Below are 15,944 nucleotides of genomic sequence, written 5' to 3'. Positions count from 1 at the left end.
AATTTAGAGAAGCTAAAAAAAAAAATAAGTAACCAACACTGGACTTTCACCTGTCTATCAAACATTAAAAGGTTTCAGGAAACTTTCAACAATTTCTAGATAAAGAGAATTTGTGCATGGATTCTCTGACGTGTGTCAGAAGTACCAAGAGTTGATAATGCTGAGAAGAAAGGTTCACCCAAATTTTATATTCTGGATATGAATACAGCAGAAATGACCTTCAACTGACAAAATTTGGAAGCCCTGTGGCTTATGTTAAAATCAGCTGCTCGAGTTTAAAATTAGCTGTTAGTTCTCAATTATCACTTTGTATTTGAAAGCCATTCCACTGTTGTTAGTTTTACATTGCATACCATACAGAAGAAATGGATAGAATTTATTACTTAATGAATACTCTTTTTTTTTTCCTAGAAGCATGGATCTATCTACTAGTAAACTTCTACATGTTCAAAAGTTTCCAGATTTTAATTTAAAAAGGTTATATTAGAAGTGCAGTGAAAAACTATAAGTCAAACTCACTTTTATCTGAAACATACTGCAAAGCTATAGAAAACTTAGAAAAATATAAAGGATTCTTGCCTTCCTCTAACAGCCTCTTAATCTTGGTAAGGGTGAAAAAGACCTTTTATGTTTTCACAAGATCTTGTTATTATGCCTTCTCCATAAGTGAACATATCTGATTTTCAAATGCTGATAATTGAAAAAAAATTCTATGAAAGTCTAATGTATTGTCTATTTGTCCTATTTTTATCTAATTTTAATTTGAAAGAGTATTTCTCAAACTTACTTTTTGTTCTCATAATTCCTTTATAATCCTAAATCCTATTAGGGATCTCAAAGAACTTTCATTTGTATGGGTTGTAGCTATTTTCATTTACCAAACTATTTCTCATTTACCGAACTGAAAAAATGTTAAATGTAAAGTTATACAAGCACACATTCCATTAACTGTTTTAGCCTCTGAAAATGATACTGTAACTAGGCAAGAGAATGTGAGTGAAATAAGCAAATAACACCTTAGCATTATTATGAAAAGGATTTTCACTTGCTGGGGTCCCCCTAAAGTATGTCAGGGATGCCCACAGACACCCACATCATACTTTAAGGACCACTAATTTACAAAAAAAATCACTAATAAAGGAAATATAAATTTCAAACAAAATAAACATGGGGAAAAAAGTTCTACACCACAGTTGTGTACAAAGTTGAAGCACAGCACAAGGGATAGCTACAGGAGTATGACTTAAAGTTATTAGCCCTATACACCTTTTCTATACTTAAAATCTAAACTTAGGCAAATTGCCTTTTATTTAGCTTAGATTATCTCCAGAACAATACCAGGAGCATCGCTGTAGCACACAGAACAGTAGTCATTCCATCTGGCAGTCATTAATTTCATCATGACTCATGGGACATGTGTATCCCTTAAAGCAGAGATGCCCTTGCATAAATCGTGTGCAAGGCAATCTGTGGAGATAATGAAGGACAATATTGCTAATGCTAGTTTTCTTTCTTTCTCCTTCCTTCCTTCGTCCCTTTCTTCCTTCCTTCTTTCTTTCCTTTCTTCCTTCCTTGCTTCCTCAGTTCCAGCCAATATATCACTATTTTCTCCATTCCCTGTCCCTGGAAACTACCTTTTCACTCTCTATTTCTATAAGTTCAACATTTTTATTTACTTTTTGGGGGGGGGTGCAGTATTGGGGCTTGAACTCAGGGCCTCATGCCTGCCAGGCGGGTGCTCTTCCACTTGAGCCACACCAACAGCCCTAACACTTTTAGATCCTACATATAAGTGAAATCATGTAATAATTTTCTTTCTATGCCTACCTTATTTTGCTTAGCATAATCTCCTCCAGTTTCATCCATGTGTTACAAAATAACAGGATTTCCTCTTTTCCAACACTGAATAACATTCCCTGGTGTATATGTATACAATGAAATTAAATATATATACTTATAAATATATTATATATAATACATTTTTCTTTATCCATTCTTCTGTCTATGGACACCTAAGTTAACCTCATCTATTGGTTATTACAAAAATGCTGAAATGAACTGGGGGTGTAGATAACCTCTTTGAGATACTAATTTTATTAACTTTGTATATATACCCAAAAATGGGGTTGCTGGATCACATGATAATTTTGTTTTTATTTTGTTGAGAACTTCCATACTGTCTTCCATAATGGCTATTCCAATTTACATTTCAATCAACAGTGTAGGAGTTCCTTTTCTCTATATCCTTGTCAGCACTTGTTATCTTTTGTTTTCTTGTAATAGTCATTTTAATAGGTGTAAAATGATAGCAACCTATCACTTGATGATTTTAACATGTGTTTCTTATTTCCCTGATAATTACTGATGGTGAGCATTTTGTCATATATCTGTTACTCATTTGTGTGTTTTCTTTTGAGAAATGCCTACCTGTACCCACTTTTAATCATGTTTGGTTTTTTGTTTTTGTTTTTGTTTTCTTGTTAATGAATTGTCCATGTTCCTTATGTATTCTGGATAGTAACCCCTAGTCAAATGTATGGTTTCTAACACTTTCACCCATTCAATATGTTGTTCCTTCACTCTGTTAATTGTTTCCTTTCCTATGCAGGAGCTTTTTTGTTTGATTTAGTTCCATTTGTCTAGTTTTGCTTGTGTTGTCTATGCTTTCAGTGTCCTATCCAAAAATCCATTACCTGGGCCAATGTCAAAAGGCACTTCCTTTATGTTTTTCATCTGTGAGTTTTAGTTTCAGCTCTTACACTTAATTATTTAATCACTTTTGTGTGTATCTTTGTGTATGTTATAAGATAATGGTCTAGTTTCACTTTCTGCATGTGGCTATCCAGAATCATTTGTTGAAAAGAATATTTTGTTCCCTTTGTGGATTTACTTCTGGGTTCTTTATTCTGTTCAATATCTCACCTTTAATAAACTGATTTTGTGAATGCATTAGCTCATAATCACATGTATGTAGCTTATAAAGAAATATAGGTATTTTGGAATATATGTTCAATTTTAGGGCTGGTGGAATGGCTAAAGTGGTAAGAGCTCCTGCCTAGACCCTGAATTCAAACCCCAGTGCAGCCAAAAGAAAAAAAAGACAAAAAATTTTATTAATGGCATATGTAAATATATTGGTGAGAATTTGAAATACACCTTTTCATATTTTGGTAGTAGTATAACTTGAAATACTATATGCACTATCTATAAAAGTTAAACATATGCCTCCTTTGCAACCCAGAAATTTTGTGATAAGGTATATATGCAAGAGAAATGAAGGCAGAAGTTCCTCCAAAAGATCTGCTCAAGGATGTTTCCAGCAGCTTTAAAAAGAGTGGCCTGGCCTGGTGGAGTGGCTCAAGTGGTACAGTGCCTGCCTAACAAGCAAGTATGAGGCCTCCAGTATCTCAAAAAGAAAGAGGAAGGAAGGAAAGAAGGAAGGAAGGGAGAGAGGGAGGGAGGGATGGAGGGAGGGAGGGAGGGAGGAAGGAAGGAAGGAAGGAAGCAAGGAAGGAAGGAAGGAAGGAAGGATGAAGGGAGAGTGGTCAAACATGAAACACCCCAAATTGAAAATAATCCAAATGCACATCATTGGTTAAAAAAAAAAAAGTGACATATTTGTACAATGGAATATTACAAAATAATGAAAAAGAATGAACTATTGATACAGCAAAAGGGTAAATCTGTTAGACCTAATGTTGAGCAAAATAAACCAGGCATAGAATAGTAAATGCTGAATGAGTTACTAAATTTAAGTTGGAAAGCAAGCAATACTAATGTACGATGTTAGAACTTAGAATAGTGGCTGCCTTTGGAAAAGGAAATTAACTGGGACAGGACCCAGGTAGGTCTTCCAAGGACCTGGAAATGTTCTATATCTTGAACTGAGCATTATTTACATGAATACATAAATATGCAATAATTCATTGATCTGTCCTTTACTGTATTATGCTCAACTGCAATTACAAATTATTTCAAAGGCTATAGCCAAATAATGAAGTGTCCAACTTAACATTTCCGCATCGAAATTACAAGAGATCTTCTTTGTGCACATGCAAGCCCAATGACAGTGTGTTTAAGACTAGACCACAAGCTTCCTTTCCAAAACCACAAATCAGTCTCACATCCCTCCAGCATCTTTCCCTGACACTGATCATTTTCCTTGTCTGAGTATAATCTCATTAGCCTCTGATCTGAATCCATAGCAAGTGAGCAAGAATAAGTAGGTCAAGGTTACGTTGGTGTTCATTCTAATGTGTTCTTATTACACTATCATATCCCCTCCTCTCACCAAACTTAAGAGTTCTTCAAACTCAGGTAGAGATGTAGATGGTGATGACAAAGCCAGCCAAGAAGAGTTTAGAAAGATTTTATATTAAATAACATGGAAGATGTAATAACAAATTAGCAGCAGCACTTAAAATATGCATATATCATAGACATGATTCAGTAAAAATTGTTCATAGATAGGAAAATGTTATGAATAAAATCCTCAAATAGTTATCCATAGGTATTTCACAATAGATATTTTGGGAATATCTAATTTTTACTACAAAAAAGTTTTTATTAGGCTATATTCATTATATGTGGGGCATTCATAGTGACAGTTTCACTTAGGCTTATATTGTACATTGGTTAGATCACCCACATCCTTTAACCTTGAATATCTAATTTTTTGACATCACAATAATTTTCTTTCCCATTTTGGGGAATTTTTAAAGAATAGATGTTCTCATTTCTGATCACTAAAAATAGAATAATTTAGAAAAAATATTAATTCTTTTTTTGAAAGCTATTTGAAACCCACATAAAGATATCACCTCCATTTCAATTGTCATGGTTCTGATGGTTTTAATCCTCAATGATTATGAATTTATTTTTGACTCCAGCTCTTCTCAGGTTGTGGCTTTTTCTTGGCATATCAGCAACAATATTATTCAGTGTAGTTCATTCCCTGATTCTCTGTCTTAAGTACAGACCTTCCTCTTCACACAAATTCTAAATCTGTCCCTATGCACCTAAGAGGCTCTACAGCTATTTCCTGGTTTGCATTCTGGCTCCTTCACCAACATTCTGTTCCAGCTACAGGGTCACTCACTGTCTAGACTCTAATGTACTTGTGTGGTTCTCCCAAACAATGCCTCTGTTTATTTTATCACACTAAGCTTAAACTAACTCTGGACAGACAAAGTTAACACGTATTAGTGGCAGTAGGACAAAATGTTCCAGGTGAGACCAAGATGAGGTTGCTGGACCAAAACAGTGAGGTATACAGAAACATGAATATAATAGAGCGTGGTCACATGCCAGTATTGAAAGAAGCACATGCTATGCTGATGCTGTGCTTTCTAGATATCAACCATCCAGAGTTTAAATAAATAGATCAAACAGGTAGCTTAAGCAATAAGATCAGAAAGAAATGATGTCAGCCATGGAGTTCTGAAGTACTCTATACACAATATTAATCCAAAACTCTGCTTTGAATACTTAAGTTTTCATTTATATGAATAAAGGCTGTTCTTTAAAAATGTATAAAGGTGCTATACTCTTTGGAAACAAAAAGATAGTAATGTGAATTAGGATAGAAGGTGAGGACTGGCTGGGGATAATCTCTAAAATATCCCATATAGTCCAGAAAAGATAATTACTACTTTCACCTACAAAATGTGAACATATCATCTAAAAGTAAAAATTATCTCACCTTATTTCCAAATTGAAAACTTAAAAGGACTTCTGAATTAACCCTCTGGTTACTTGAACTGTATTTTGTTTAATAGTGGTGTGATACAGTATAGTATAATCACATTGTTGAGAAATTTATACAGAAAAGAACAATTTAAATAAATCAGTCATGCATTTTGAGATACAATCTACCAAAGACTAGGAAGAAAAAATACTGTTTCTAAAGGAAATATCTCTTTTCTGAAAAGCTTGACTCTTTTTTTAATTAAACAGGAAATTTCTTGTCTAATTATATTAGAGAGTTTTAAATTGATGTAAAAACTGTTTAGTACTAGAGAGCACAATTAAGTAGGTGTCAGAAATCTGAGTCAAAGGATTGAACACTCTGGGTGAATTGCCATTAGAGAGAAAAGATTATCCTTATTCTGGGCTAAATAAATAAAAAAAAGTCCCAGAGGACATACGTTACCTTTACCCCTTGTCCACTACAAAGCTAATTTTGATATGTGTGTATACATATACGCATATGTTGGGGGTGGACTGGTGGTCAAGTCATTGCTACTACATTCCTAGCACACTTTCTGTGCTGTGTCTGAAAGGACTTAAAATATGAATTGTACATATTTAACATAGCCAAATATACTAGTTTAAATGAAACTTTTTTGGTCATGTGCTATTTATACCTTAGTTCTATACTATAAATAGGACTGAAGGGAGAGATGAGGTGAACAAGAGAAGGTAATGGGGGAAGTGGATATGATCAAAGTACATTGTATACATGTACAGAAATGTCATAGAAAAACTCATTATTTTGTACAAGAAAAAAGAAAAAAGAAGCTATGTACTACACTTCTATATATGAAGTTTTGGTTTATTGAAAACAAGAAAAAGACAGAAAGGAGGAGGAGAGGGAGAGGATCAGAGGGAGAAGGAAAGAGAAAGAACTTAATGCCATTTATAATAATATTCACTAGTAAACACATCCATCCTCCAGGAAACTTTGATTTATCTGTGTTTGCACAACAGTCCAGACCTGAGGTAGGCTTTTCAAATCATGGAATGTATTACATTTACCACTGCACTCCTTCCAATCAACAGGCAAACAGAATTTGTTTAATTGCTTGGACAGTGCTGAATAATTATAAACATTCAGTATAAATTTATAGAATAGCTGGAGTTGTGCTGCTTAATTAAGATCCTTCTAAGTTTTAGCATTAATATTCTATTAATATATTCAAAGAAATATTTAAAAATTATACAATTATGGAAAATTCCAGTGGGAAAAAATCCCTCCCCTCTAACTATTTTTAAGTTACTTTTTAAAAACTCATATTCCTTTTACATATGGATGTATAAGTATACACACCCCGATATCAAAATCATATAGGAACTCTTTTCTAATAGCTAAAATGTACCAAGAAATTATTTCCAAGAGACTATTTTGGTCATTATTCATACTTACAATACATTTTTACATATGAACCAATTAAAGATTTAATTCTATAAAAAGAGTACTTATCAGTACTTTCTTATTGATTTTCCTGTAACATTACTCATTTTCAAATATAACTAACAAAACAAGGAATTTGAGTTTAGATCTGATTTTGAATCTAGCTGAGATGTGGAGGAACCACTAATTCTCAAGACTCCAATTACCTCCTCAATAAAATGGAGATAAATTCAAATTCCTCAAAGAATCTTGGCAAAATTAAATTAGGTGAAGTGTACTAGGTGGCAGGTGCTGGCTGTTTTGTTTCATCTCTGATCTCCTTCACTCGCATTGGGGGCAGGGTTTATAACTCAGCCCATAATTTTGTGGGGAAGCAACTGGCATTTGCTCATTCTGATGGATACTTTCCTGGTACCCAGGCCAGAGGCAGAAAATCAGGATTATCTGATTCAGGGGAACCCATGCTATCAAGAAGCCAATCTCCAACTTTTTCTTTAAGAACTTATCTTGATAAAATCATATTGGTAAGTAAACTATAATTGACTTTATTTAGAGCAAAACAAAACAAAAACAGAATTTAAAGTTCTCATCTCACTTCGTTGATTTTTTTTTTCTAAACTAACAAACTGATATACTCCCCCTTTTTCAGAATGCATAAAATTTATAAGCTAAGATGCTTCCTATGTCTAACTAGCTGGATATTTACTTAGATCCTCACTAGCATTTCTTCATCCCCACTCTGGATTCTTTCAGATTTCTCACCAACTCCGGGGAGATAGGATTCTATATAACAAGTAAAGAAGTCTAGGCTGCTAAAACCCCAGAAACCTACCTTCCTAATTCCACCAGTAACCAGTAGATTCCTTCTGGATTTGTACATTACAGAATAGTTTTCCTTGTGGGGGAAAAACTCACAGCCAGATACTTCAATTCTCTGCATACAAAACATTTTACAAACATAGGACTGTAAGCAGGCTCAATATGAATGATAGAGAAACAAAATAAGCCTCACCACAGGCACACTTTATAAGATTTAAAGTAACAACAAAATGGGAGAATATTAAACTGCTTTATCATATTGCTTTAGCTTTTTAAACCCCAGAGTGTTGAGAAAGTGTCCTCAGGGATATGGTGAGGAAAATTTAACATATAACTTTCAGTGAAACTCATCACTCCAAGCCCAGGCTCAGGAAGAGACAGCATAATGGATCAGTGAGCTAAGCCCCTCAGCTGGGGTCTTGTCTTTCCCTGGACCAAATAGGACTTATCTATTGGAATTCATTACTGACTCAAGTGGGAGAGTTTAGTCACAACTTTAATAAATCAAGTATCTTAATTTTCTGCAAGGATTAGCAAAAACATACATGGAGGTGGCATTGCCTATATATGATATATATATGATTAATTTTGATAATCAACATATAATTATGCAAATATCTGAGACCACATTGCCTTTCTTTTTAAAAAAGGATCAATATGGAGACATTTGTGCAAATGCTAGACGACAGCATGAAATTAATGGCCGCTGTTATATTTACCTGCTTCTCATGTCATGTTTAATGAGAATGGATCTGATACCACAAAATGGTCTTTAAGCAGGCTACTTAAAAATGGGGTGAGAAAGTACCTCTTTATTTATTCTTCACATTTTTTCCCTTCAAATTAGGACTATGCCAGCTTTGTCAGGCTTAATTCTAATGCAGGTTTCACAGTCTTCTAGAAAAGCTCTATTAAAGCTCAAAGCTTAAAAGCTTAATAGGTCTGTCACTTATTCTTTAAAAATAAAAAGTTCTAAAATGCTAACGCTGTTTTCATATGTGCCTTCTTTTTTCCATCTCCCTCTGTAAATGGTAGGAGCAAAGTCTGGAGGAAGAAGAATCATGATTTTGACTTTTCAGAAATGTGACCTCAACAAGTTGAATAGGCTATGTGGTTATTTCTTACATAATTTGTGCCCAGAAAGAAAAGTTTCGATTCTTTAGGCTAAAGAGTAGAAGAGATATTCCATAAATATCTGAACAGTTCGGTTACTTAAGAGTTCACAGAGCACAGCCTAAGCAAGAGTAGATTTTACTTATAGACCATCATCTGAGCATAAGGAGCTCTTGGGTAGGAGGATGAAAAAGAGCCACAAACATGGGCCAGGTGCAGTGGTTCACACATGTAATTCCAGATAATTGTGAGTTGGAGATTGGAAGGACAGCGGTTCAAGGCCAACTAAGGCCAAAACAAAAGTTAACAAGACCCCATCTCAGATGTGGTAGCACATACCTGTCATTCCAGCTGTGCAGGAGGCGTAAGAGACATTTGCTCAGGTCTAAGGCTAGCCTGAGCAAAAATGTGAGATCCTACATGGAAAATAACTTAAAGCAAAAAAGTCTGGAGGCATGACTCTGGTGATACAGCACTTGCCTAGCAAGCATGACACCTTGAGTTCAAACCTCAGTACCACCAAAAAAAAACAACAAAAATAGGAAAAGGAAAGAGAGCTACAACACCAACACGATGCTTAACGTTTGAGTGCCAGTAATCAATGTCCATTTTAACAATAATGATACTGCTTCATACAAGGCCTTGGTGGACTTCCAAACAACTGAAAGCCCCTCCACTGAGCTATGGTACTCTAAACATTACCACGTATTCAGTTCCACTTGAAGGAATAGTGAGCTGTAGCTGAACATTTGTTTCTCAGAACATATTCCGGGGGTGGAGTGTGAGAGGGAAGGAAAACACTGACATTTAGGAGACAGGTACTGCTATAGAAAAACATAATGAACAGAAAACTTAGGTACTCCAAGGACAAAGTCAACCTTCTGCAGAAATCTCCAGATAGAGTAACTGGCAGTTTGATGTGAAGGGCAGCAATGCATAGGAACTGATATTTGAGTTCCCAGCATTTATTGAGGCAGAACAGAGTGGAGTTTAAGAGTGTCAGTTCTGGCTCTATCTCCAACTAGTTGTGTAATTTTAATTAACTCTTTGACCTCAGTATCCTCATCTGTAAAATAGAAATGACAGCATTTATTTTATAGAGTTTCATGTTGAGAACTACATAAATTAATATATCTCAAGTGTTTTGACATGGCTTGGTACATACTAAAAATTCTCTATTGTTTCATTTCTTCTTCTTCTTTTTATTTTTTTTTTTTCGTACTCAGTATTGAACCTAGGGCCTTATGCATGCTAGGCAAACACTAAATCACTGAGCTCTAATACCAGCCATGTTTTATGTATTCTTAATTATGACTCTTCATGGCAGGAAGGTTTCCATCTTTGATCACTGAACCTAAGTTTAAAGACACTTGCCTAACATGACATACCTATAATGGGTGAAACTAGGATTTAAACCCAGACATTCCTCATATCATACAAATACTTAAAATGTTTGAAATGTTTTTTCTACTTTTAGCTTATATCCCAGATCATGATTCCCCAAGCAGCATGAGCATCAGCTAAGAACTTGCCGAAAATGCAAATATTTTTGCCCTGCCTCCACATCTGTCATTAAAAATTGACAATACATGGGCAGCTGTGTGCGGTCATTTTCTTTTTCTGGGGATGATGTGATAACTTCAATAGGACCTTTAACAAACAGCCCATAGGCATTGTGAGGCACTGAAACACGCTTAGTTGGGATTATGGAGAATATTACCTTGGAGATTTGAACAAATGATAGTTGAATTCAGGATAGCTGAATTTCAGACTTTCCCAGTAGCTGGAAACTGATCATTATATCACCAATTTTCTGGGTATGTTGGGTAATGTACATTTCGTGTGTTTAGCTTTTCCATTGGTAAAATGAATAGCCTCTTTTATAATCCTTAGTACTTTCTATTCTACTCAATAAATTCTAAATTCCTTCCTAACTATACTTTTACAGATATCATGCAAAATAAACATAATAAAAACAAAGTGGCCTGTTGGATTCAGTGATAAGAAAATAAAAATTTTAGATTTTTACATTAATTAGAGAAGAAAAACCTTTTTTTTCCCAGTACTGGGCCTTGAACTAAAGGCCTCACACCTGCTAGGCAGATGCTCTACCACTTGAGCCACAACCCCAGTTCCTTTCTGTGTTGGGTATTTTCAAGATAGGATCTCTTGAACTATTTGCCCAGGTTGGCCTCGAACCATGATCCTTCTGATCTCTGCCTCCTAAGTAGCTAGGATTACAGGCATGAGTCACTGGCACCCAGCTAGAGAAGAAAAATCTTGCAAAAGGTTTTAGAACCTTCATTTTCAAAAATTAAAAGGAGAGACATATAGGTAGAACACAGAATTAAGTCTATAAAATACTAAATTAATAATGTAAGTAAATTGCCCTTGTGGAAAGAAAACAGAAAACATCTCTAATGCATCCTCACTTTACTATAGTGGGAGCTTGTTTTTGGAAAACAAACTGAACTGGAGGGTAGGTATGGTGAAATATTCAGATTATGAATTAGCAAACCTAAGCACTTGTCTAAGGTCTGTTTATTACTAGATGTGAGCTTGTTTGGGCCTGAGACTCACTTGGCTCTGGTATAAGACATACAGAAAGACTGAAGTATATTATATCATAGATATTTCTAAATCCAAGTCAGTTAGTTCTTATTGATCTGTTAGACCACAGAAGTAAAGATATATCATCAGTCAGGGGCAGGTATGTCAGAAACTATAAGATGGCAAAAAAATATACAGCAATTAAGTTTCAGGAAAGTTTGGTTTAGGTATGGACTACAGGCAAAAGCCAGAGAGTTATCTCAAAATGAAACTATTTTCATATTCATGGCCACTCTCTATTATCAAATGATAGCATGAAATTTCAATAACAAGGTCATACTGTTTTTTCCTAGGAATGATTATTCACTTTTCCAACATACATATGCAGATAGCATCGATGTATGTACGCATAAATATTATTTTAGAGAATAAAGAGGAAGAGCTAATTAGACTTGGGACTCACTCCCCACTAAAGGAGATAAGAGGAACTTTTACCTAGCACCAAATCTAGCATGATATTTTTTATAAGGAAACTATCAAATAAGGGGGAATTACCATAGTTTTCTATAATTTACAGAGGACCTTGTCATCCTCTTGACCCCTTGTAGGTGGATGCTACTGAAGAATTTGTAGGAGGCCATGAACTTTGGGCTTTGGTTATCAGTTAGCTTCCAGCAACCAGGACTTCCTGGAGAAAATCTACGCTTCAGCCTAAAGTAGTGAAACAGAAGACTGGTAGTTTTAAATTTTTTAAATACCTTGAATTTTCTTAATGATTAGAGATTGAACTGGAAACAAAAGAGTTACAAAAAACTTCAAAATTTCCAAACTTTAGCATTCTCTTTAGTTAAAACATAACGTGACATTTGATGAATAATAATATTAATTAATGTCCCATATAAATCAGAGAAGTGAAATCAGAAAGTTATAATTGTCTTGAGAGATTCCAGTTTCTATTTTCTGTCACACAGGCATACTCGGTGTATTACTCCACTGATCACGCTGGGAAATTTCCTCCCAAAGAGAAGCATCATGGGATAGTCTAGGGAGCACAGAGCACATGAGAAAGGAGAGACTACAAAGTGAGTGTGACAATGAGAGAATGGGGAAGGAGACCATGGAGAGCTGAGCTGGAGCGCTCAGCAGTAACAAGAGTAGGCCTTTGGAGTCAAGATGAATACTCAGGTAGGCTTTCTTCTAGGAGTGGGAGGAAGTCATGGAAAAGTTTTATGTAGGAGGAATGATATGAGCGTATCTGTCTCATATATGATTCTCTAGTGGAAAAATTAAAGTTTTTCTGAGGATCGAAATGATCTACCAAGTAGCTTAAGTTCCAAAACTTCCTACTGTGTTTCTGATTTGTTAATGAAACAAGTAATAATAAAAATCAAGGGTCATCATTATTGTAGTTTGGGAGCCACAAGAAAATTCAGTTTTACAAGCAAGCCCCACTGGTCATATAGCTACATTCTAATGTTCCTCTGCATGTAGATACTACTTGCTAATAGACTCACCAGAGACTATGTTCAGAGAAAAGCAACACAAATTAACTCTAACAATTATTTGGCTCATTTTCTAGAATCCATCTTAAAAATGACAGCACATTTCAGTGGCCAGAGAAAACGGAAAAAGCACAAAGTTTTTGCCAGACCCATAGCAATCATGGCATGCTTACTAGCACTGCCTCTTGAATATTTTTTTGTTACGCTTGCACAGGAACATCTGAATTTACAGCAGGGAATATGAAATACAGGCACAAAAGAGAAATGACTAAATAATATTAAAAAGCCAAAATTACAGTTTGATGTGGCATCTAACAGCAAAAAGGGTGCTAAACCACATGACTGGTCAGTATGAATTGGTTAAATACACTGGACTCAAAACAAAACTCAACTTTGATAGTAAGGGAAAGTCTTGCATTTTAGAGGTACATTTATATCCCTAGTGTGTTCCTTTTCCTCAGCCTCTAACATGTGCTTATTCAGGAAAATGAGGAAGGAGAATGGTATGGGGAGCTGACCAGTGATAGATGATCACTCCTTTTAACCAGTTGCTGCCACTTACAATCCTGAAAATTTGGAAGGCCTTGGGGTGTAAAATAGAGATCTCTACTGAGAAGAATTCTGATGATTTGTATTATCATTTGCTGCAGGTTTTATTTCTCTGAGAGTGTCATAATTGATTTACCTCTTTAAATTTTTCACAAAACATATGATCTCTATACCAGAAAAATTCAGATGAAAGGTTTATTTAGCAAACACATAGAAACATCTACCCTTCACAGATTGCTATAGACTTTTAAAGTATTAAGTCCATATTTTTATAATGTTTAAGTAAACCTTTCTACACATAAATACACAAAGAAAAAAGGTGACTTGAATTGAATATATAAAACTGTAATGTTCTATGTTATGTAATAGAGTGATAAGCAGATTTATTTTAAAAATCAATAAATAGAAAAATAAAATTATTCTAATTTTATAACAGAAAAATGTAATTGATTTTGGTATTCTGAGTTTTTGCTAATATCATTCATTATTTCCCTTGGATATATCTTAAAAGTTTTTCAAAATAAATGCTATCAAGTATAGTTAACCTGAGAGTGTAAGGGCAGAATGAATGCCATGCACTCATTCAGCTTCCTGAGTATGTGACTTGTACAGGTGTAGAGAATATATTCAGAAGGTACCCATGAATGATTTAATGCTGTGCTGGCATCATGAAATTTAAAAAATTTTTTTGGAAAAGGGCCACGCATTGTCATTTTTCAATGAGCCTTGAAAATTATGTATTATCTGAATTTACTGTCCTGTCAACTGTCCATCTACAAAGCAATACATTTTGTACTGAGAAAGAATACCAAAAAACTTAAGAAATAGCCCTAGTCCTGAAAAGTAAATAGAAGTAGAAATAAGCACAGACTCAAATGATTATCAAAGTAGACAATGGTAGAATGAAACTCCAGAAGAGAGAAAGGTTAATATTCCATAGAATGAGGTCCATGTCTGTGGAAGAGAAAGCTTTTAGTTGAATCAAAAAGACCCAGATTTGAGCATTGACAAGTAGGAAGAAAGGGAGAGAGGCAGTGTGCTGTAGCAAAGCACAGGAGTACATAGGTATATGGACTCATTCGCTTTTGTGGGGCAAGAAAAACATGGGCTGGAAAATCTGGCTGGCTTTGGCTGTGGAGGGCCTTGAATGCCAAACCAATGAGGTAGGTAAGGTGAGTCGGTGAAGAGTTGTAGACAGAGAACCGGTTGGCCACAGTCATAACTTAGGAAGATTAAGGCAGGTAATGATGGTCATCTTGTTACCTCTCTGGTCCTAGCCCTGTCCTGTATACACACGCAATGTAAATCTGTTTTATGATGTGGCCAGATGGAAAGTGACATCAAATTCAGTACCCACCTTTTTCTTACTCCACTAGCTAAATTCTATTTGTTCTAAACTGACCAACAAAAAAGTGTTTACTGATTCTAAAGAGCCAAATTTCATTTAAAGTTTGAATTGTCAGAATAGATTACATAGTTCTGACAATAGCATCTTACCCCCAAAAGTATATCCAGTGTTGATTACAGCACACATACACACACACACACACACACATACAAGAGAGAGAGAGAGAGAGAGAGAGAGAGAGAGAGAGAGAGAGAGAGAGAGAGAAAGAGAGGGAGAGAGATCTCCACTTCATGAAATAGTGCCACTAGAAAAGGAGTTCTTGTTAGGGTCATTTGAGATAACACTGGCACTAGGTCCATTTCCTTGAGAAAACAAATTTATGGAAGCTAAAAATGACATTATAAGGGACTAATGCTTAGATACATGAGATAAATAATAGGCTCTGTTTCACAGATAAGCATTTCATTGGTTACCATTTGGGATATTTATCAAGGTTGCATCAGAAGAAATCAATAACTCTTGCACTTTGAGGCTTAAGATTAACATTCATCCTTTGTCTCTGTTTCTCCCTGTGTCTGTCTCTCACCACACCCACAGACCCACAGAACACACACACGTACATATTAACACACATACATATATAGCTCCCCACACATATACTGTGCCTAAATAAGTGGTACAATGTAATTTATGTGCCACATTTAATTTCCTTGCAAGCTATACTAAATTTCAATGAAATTCATATTTCTCCCTCTTCTTGGTGTTTTATCTATTAATATTCCCTGCTGACAGAGAAATATTTTAATATATTTAATTTTAATATATTATCACTTGATATAAAATTAGAATTTCATTGTCCCTTCAGCAGGAATATAACTAAAAGATTTCATGTGGAAATGAAAAATGTATAAAAGATGAAGCAGAAACAAAA

General features: G+C 35.0%; 1 protein-coding gene across 6 annotated transcripts in view; it reads right to left on the bottom strand.

Annotated features, from left to right (window-relative positions):
• The window catches only part of Prkg1 (protein kinase cGMP-dependent 1), a 1,207,619-nt gene that overhangs the window by 402,314 nt on the left and 789,361 nt on the right, over positions 1-15,944 (bottom strand). The gene's annotated exons all lie outside the window — the stretch shown is intronic.

Source organism: Castor canadensis, chromosome 7 (genome assembly GCF_047511655.1).
Source record: "Castor canadensis chromosome 7, mCasCan1.hap1v2, whole genome shotgun sequence".
NCBI lineage: Eukaryota > Metazoa > Chordata > Mammalia > Rodentia > Castoridae > Castor > Castor canadensis.
This window is presented reverse-complemented; position numbering and strand designations above follow the sequence as displayed.